General features: G+C 38.4%; 1 long non-coding RNA gene across 1 annotated transcript in view; it reads right to left on the reverse strand.

Annotated features, from left to right (window-relative positions):
- The window catches only part of LOC116809447 (uncharacterized), a 48,422-nt gene extending 45,786 nt beyond the window's left edge, over positions 1-2,636 (reverse strand). The window contains exon 1 of the long non-coding RNA XR_004369849.1: positions 2,463-2,636. This is a non-coding gene — a long non-coding RNA (uncharacterized LOC116809447). The remainder of the gene's footprint in view (positions 1-2,462) is intronic.
- Positions 2,637-7,161: the final 4,525 nt, after the last annotated feature.

The following is a 7,161-nucleotide window of genomic DNA, read 5'->3' on the forward strand; positions in this document are numbered from 1 at the left end:
GATAGAAATTTATTTCTCACAGTTATGCAGTGTGAAAGTCCAAGGTCAGAGTACTGGCATGCTCAGGTTCTGGTGAGGGCTCTTTTTCCAAATTGGAGATTAATGAGTTGTCGTAGCCTCACGTGGTGGAAGGAACCAGCTAGCTCTCTGGCCTCTTCCTATAAAGGGACTAATGCGATTCATGAGGGTTCCAGCCTCATGTCCTGGTTATCTCCCAACAGCTCCCCGTCCAAATACCATCATAATGAGATGAGGGTTTCAACATATAAATTTTGGGGGCACACTAACATTCACTGTATTACAAACATATGTCCTCAGAAAATCTCTGAAAACAGAGCAAGTCATCACTTATGGATCAAAGAATAGAGGTATACCAGAAAGAGAAAGGCCCTGCACTAGAACGCTAAGCAAGGGAGAGCACGGTTTGACAAGTAGGATCTTGCCTCTTTGTCTTGGCTATTTCTGCTGTTCAACACTGCATCTTTGGATAATTTCCAAATAACCAGACCATTCAACTAACCTGAATTATCCCGTAAGACAACAGAGTTAGCAGTTCTTCACATTCCCTGCTATTCTATGCATCTGCACAGAGAAGCAGAAGCCAATGACATCCTGAACCTATACATTTGTTTCGTCTTAATGTAATAATTTTAGTGGCCTTTGAACCAGTGGCATACAGTCAGAATATGTATGTTTATTTAATGCTGACTGTATATCAGTTACATTGTGACATCTTTGGGGGTTCACAGATGAAAATGGCATGAGTAGAATCAGCATCCACTCTAGCTGCTTCCAGGATAACCAGGGCGAGGTGCTCCAGCAGGTCCTGGAGCTGTTTCCAGCGTGCCAGGCCTGCTCTAGGAGCATCAGTCCATTAGCCGAATCTGAAACTTTAGCAGCTGCCTGGTGCCAAGAACAATGTAGCATTGTGTATGCCACTGGAGAGTGTAAGAAACAATGTTTAATTCAGTTATAAATTATTCTAGCAATAAGCATTCGCTTATAATGACCTGTAACCAAAGCAAACTTTTTTCCTCAACCTGTTTTTATTTGTTTGTTTGTTTGTTTTTTCAGCCATTAACATGGTACCTTGGTTAGATAACCCAGATTCAGTCAGGTTAGTGACCTGGGCATATAATTGGGAGAACTGAAGATGCATGATTGTGATGGTTGATACTGAGTGTCAACTTGATTGGATTGAAGGATACAAAGTACTGATCCTGGGTGTGTCTGTGAGGGTGTTGCCAAAGGAGATTATTAACATTTGAGTCAGTGGGCTGGGAAAGGCAGACCCACCCTCAATCTGAGCGGGCACAGTCTAATTGGCTGCCAGTACAGCTAGAATGTAAGCAGGCAGAAGAATGTGAAAAGAGAGACTGGCCTAGCCTCCGAGCCTACATCTTTCTTCCATGCTGGATGCTTCCTGCCCTCAAACATCTGACTCCAAGTTCTTCAGTTTTGGAACTTGGACTGGCTCTCCTTGCTCCTCGGCTTGCAGATGGCCTATTGTGGGACCCTGTGATCATGTGAGTTAATAGTAAATAAACTCATATATATATATACATATGTGTGTGTATATATATATATATATATATATATATATATATATATATATATATGTATGTATTCCATTAATTCTGTCCCTCTAGAGAACTCTGACTAATATAATGATTAAATATATAATTGACTTCTTTAGAACTGGGCTAATTTTGATCAGGTGCTTTTTGTGTTTTAAAAATCCAATTAATACACACTAATAGCTACTTGGGAGGCTGAAGCAGGAGGATTGTTTGAGCCAGGAGTTCAAGGCTTCAGTGAGCTATAATTGCTCCACTCTAGTCCAGCTTTGGTGACAGAGCGAGACCCTTTCTCTAAATAAATAAAGTTAACTAAAATAAATAAAAATGTATGTGATTATTATGCATTGCATTCCTGTATCAAAACATCTCAATAAATATGTATACCTACTATGTCCCCACAACAATAAAAAATTTTAAAATTTTAAAAATTCAATTAGCACATCTGTTTTACGAAAATAAGCATGGACAAAAGCTATAAAAATAAGTAAATGTTCTGGAGAGTCATGCACAGATGTAGCAGTTCACATGGGAACAGGAAACAAATTCCAATTTATCTAACTTCCTCTCACCCCGTGGAAGGTGCTAAACCATAGTCAGAACTCTGGGCTGTGAAGAGAAAATTGATCTCAGTTTTCGGATTCAAAAGAAGAAAAATAATTTGATCTTAATTTTAGCGACCGGATGAAAATAAGACAACACAAAGTGTAAAATACTACTGAGGTCTCATTTATCATTTGACAGACAACCTATAGGGAAACACGTTGCTCCTTTTGATTCTCAAATGCAAAAAAGGATATACTGGGCGCCTTGAGTTGATCAAATTATCTCATGCAAATATCATGTATTAAGCCACAGTGGTTTGAATACTAAGGCTTCACTCACCATGTGAAGAACCTGGAGGTATCTTCTTCTTTGGAATGTTCATGTGCTCACATGGTTCCGGGGTATTGGCAAAATCAAAGGGAGTAACCTTCAACACTGACATTCTTTTATATTTTCATCTTATTTTCACGCTGGGGTGGACTTGTTCATTCCTCTTCCACCCCCAGTCAGAGTGAAGCTCTCCCAGTTTTGCAGACAGAGTCTCTCTCCCACTTGGTCATACCATCTGTTTCCACATTGCAGTTTACTCTACATGAATACCAGGTAGCAGACGGGATTTTGCCCAATAGCAAGTACAGCAAAAAGTCTTTCACAGGCTCCTCACAATCTGTGAACATATGATCAGTCTAGGATAACACATTGTACTAAAAATATACCGGAGAAATGCTCATGTGGTAATAAACAAGGAACCTGAATCAAGGAGGAAACATGCCATGAGCTTCTGAAGTGTATATTTCTCTGTGTACCAGAATGATGACGGTCAATGGGAGATGACTGGATCAACTAATGTTTGTTTCTTTACTGCAAGTGTTTATGTACATTTAACAGTGTGGGCATAGTGTGTTTGGCCTAAAACCCAAACTGTGAGTTAAACGAGAGGGAGTCTACAAGTATTTATCATGAGGTGGTTGGTTTGATAAACAGAAATATATGTAATTTCCGTGATAATTTCTGAAACTTCACAGTGACATGATAAGGAATATCTCAGCAAGTCTGAGAGTGCAAATTTAAAAGAAAAAAGACTGTGTCCTATATTTTATGGTGTGTCATTCTTTCCTTATTAGCTATATCATCATTTTAATAGAACTTGACAATACTCCCCAAATGTTAGATATCTATATTATAGAGACCTTATGAAGACTGATTGTCAGTTTATGCAGAAAAGACTTGTGCAGATTTTTAGTATCTCATTTTATTACTGGATTCTGGAAACTGATTTTCTGAGCTTAAAATTTGTAACTTTCTTTAATTTATCTGATAGTCATAATACATTTTTATTATTTAGCTAAGTTGAACTTTATCTCATGTTGTACCTGTTCCTCACCTCTCTTATTTTCATTTCTATTTGCTAGGGGAGGATAGGAATGGGATGTCAGATGTCTTCTTAGATTGGTAAAATGATTATGTCTAGGATTGAATTGCACGATATAGATGTGGATCTAAATTCTGCATCTGCATTTGGTACAACAATTTTGATTCTCATACTAATCATAAAGGTTTAGAACTCCAGGTGGTATCTGCTGCCCTTGGTGCTTGAAAGCAATGGGATGTAGTAGTGATAACAACACGCTAAACATCAGAAGGCTAGTGTTCACACATGGGCCTTCCCTTCTGTGACTATGTGGCTTTGAACCACTGATGTAATGTCTATATGCCTCATCTATAAAATTTGGAAAACAATACACATGCCACTGTGCTGTGCTCCAATAAAATGCCTGGTCCATAACATTCTTTTTTTGTATCTGTATAATCAGTTGACACAAATAACATATTCCTCACTGTCTTCCAGTTCACTGTTTTACGTATGGATCTAAGACAGTATGATCGGTTCATGGTTCCAGAGGCCTGATTAAATTTGGCCTCATTTACTAGCTGGGTGATGAGAACCTGTCACTTGAATTGTTGTGAGGATTAAACATATATTAACATAGTATCTAACACATAATAAGTGGCTCATTAAGATTGTTGTTTTTACCATGTATAAATGAAGATTTGGAAGTACTGCTTCCACAGGACTGGTCACTTTGTTTCTTCAGATCTTCCTCAAGCATTGAGCGTGCAAAAAGAAATCTTTCTCTAGCTCCCATGGGTAAAGATTTCAACCAGTCCTCTGTTGTCTCTGCATGCTGCTCACGTATTCATTCCATCACATTTCACTGTGAGTATCAATTGTCAGGTCTGTTTTCTCCATTGGACGTTCAGCGACCCAGAGACAAGGGCATACATATTCTTTTATTTATCTCAGCATCATTGGGTCCAGGTTTTGCTGGCAAACAAATACCTGATAAATGCTAGTTTGATATAATTGTGATTGAATGGAAGAAACTGATTTATTCTTTTATGTTTCCCCTATAAAAGTATGTTCTTAATCTGTGATCCATGGGTATGCCTGGGCTGGTGGGTGTTTGTGAGCCATCTCACATTGTTTGCGAAATTCGTTACCTTATACATTTGTCTAGGAAAAGGGTCCAAGGTTTCATTAGCTTCCTGGGGCAGCCTGTGGCCTTGAACAGATTAGGAACCATTAATAGAGAAGTTCCTTATATTCTTTCTAAGAACATCATTGTCTAAAAATCATGAAGCTTTTAAAATAATAATTGACTCAGATTACTTTGACATTTGCCTTAGACATTTGCCACTCTCTGTACTTGCTTCTTCAGTTTAATTCAATGTCTGCTGCCTAAAAAAATGCAAGCAGCTGCTATGAAAATTATATATGCAATATCTGTCCATGAGAATGCAATATGGTCAGTCAGATTCCTTTAACAAGTGATTTGGTTCTCATGTCAGCATATTGCCATATCTTGAAAATTGAGTGATAATCAATCATTATTATATCTGGAAGATAAAATTGACTGCAGCCCATGAAGCACAGGTGTCACTTAACATTTCTCCTGTCCCACACCCTGCCTACTGAGAAAGAAGTAGCAGAGAGGCAAATAACAAAGCAGAAGTTTAACTGATTTCTAGCATATGCAATATTTTAATTATTTCTTATTTAAATACAATTAGCCTTCAAAAAGCTACCCGAACCTGTAGAGAAAATGAGAAATATTTGGATCTGTTAGCCAATGAACAATTATAAGATTTCTATCAATTATGTTGTAGCCACTAGAATGAAATCTGAGTTGATTTAACAAGGAGACCCAAAAATGATGGTTCAGCAAAACAAAAGTTTATTTTGTGTCTCTTCATGGCACAGAGCAGGAAGGTGGCTTCTATTTCAGGAAGCCATGCCTTGGACAGAAAGGCAGTTCTGTCATCTCCAATGTAGCTTCCAAGGGAACTCTCTTGTTCTCATTTTCAGCTAGCAGAAAGACAAGTGAGGAGTGATTTCAGAGCAAGTGATTTCAGAGCAAGTGTTTTCTAAGGAAGTAAGGCAGAAGCTGCACATTTGACTTCTGTTCACATCCCATTGATGAGAATTTAGTGGCATGGCCACACCTCACTACCAACAGGCAGAAAGATGTAGTGTGCCTGAGCAACTCAGCACCCAGATATACACTAGTACTCTGGAAAAATCAGAACAGATTTTAGTTGGACAAATAACAGTCTATGTTGGACATATAGATTAGAATTTAGACACATGCATCAAAAATGAGTTCTTCTTACCTCTTCCTGCTGGAAGGAACAGTATTCATTCCATTTTGAATGCTATGACCAAAAATATTTGTCTTTTGGTCCAAACTCAAAATGGTTTTGCTGTCCCAGAAGAATGTGAAAGACAGAAAGTAACAGAGCATAGGTTTGGGCTTCAGCAGGCTAGACAAAAAAGAATGGTCAGGACCCAGAGATAAGAAAGCTCAATTTGACAAGATAGAGGATCCGGAAAGATCCAGGTGTGAGATAGTAGAGAGGATAAGAAAGGGCTCTGATGACAAGAAGTAGAGATAAAGCAATGGAGCTTCATGTACGTGTCTCTGTAGCTCCTGCAAACTCTGGGAAGAACATGCTTGGAGCTGGTCATGGGAACCAGAGCAACAGGTAGAAACTTCTAGAAGAAAATGCCTGTCTGCTAGAACACTGATATGTGGTCACGAAGAATAAAGCAAAGGTCTATTCACTGGAATCAAGATGAAAAGAGTGACTTAGCTACAAAAGAGATGAATAAAGAGTGGCTCAGCTAAACATGTAGATTGTTGTTATTTATTATTCTTAGGAGTTTAATAAGGTCTCATGGACTAGAGTAAGTTAAACCTGCAGGTGTCATTGAAATACACCCAGCTGTGGTTTTGACGTGCTAGGAGCAGCCAAGATGTTAAACCATCTTAGCTTTTTGAATATAATGGAACGAAACTCCTAGTCATCTTATCTCCTTAAATATAACTGAATAAAACTCTAATCTCTTGATTATTTTGAAGAATGAACAGCTGCTTTTTAGATAGGAAGCCAAAGACTATATAAATTAGAAAAAAATCAAAGTCAAAAAGATTTTTAAGGAGAGAGAAGAAAATGACAGTTAAGTGATCAGAACCCTGTTATAAAAATCAATAAGGGATACAGAGTGTCACTCAGGGAAGACGAAAAAGTTCCGGCAATGGTTTGTAGTAGTGGCTGCACAAAATATATACGTATTTAATGCCACTGAATTGTATGCCTAAAAATGGTGAAAATACCCGGGCGTGGTGGCTCACGTCTGTAATCCCAGCACTTTGGGAGGCCAACGCGGGTGGATCACCTGAGGTCAGGAGTTCGAGACCAGCCAGGCTAACATGATGAAACCCTGTCTCTACTAAAAAAGTACAAAATTAGCCGGGTGGTGTCACATGCCTGTAATCCCATCTACACTGGAGGCTAAGGCAGGAGAGTCATTTGAACCTGGGAGGCAGAGGTTGCAGTGAGCCAAGATTGCAACATTGCACTCCAGCATGGGCAACAAGAGCAAAACTCCATCTCAAAAAAAAAAGGAAAAAAAAGTTAAAATGGTAAATTCTAATTATCTCTTTTACTAGAATAAAAACAATGTTTTAAAATTAAG

Source organism: Hylobates moloch, unplaced genomic scaffold (assembly GCF_009828535.3).
Source record: "Hylobates moloch isolate HMO894 unplaced genomic scaffold, HMol_V3 SCAFFOLD_1, whole genome shotgun sequence".
Taxonomy (NCBI): Eukaryota; Metazoa; Chordata; class Mammalia; order Primates; family Hylobatidae; genus Hylobates; species Hylobates moloch.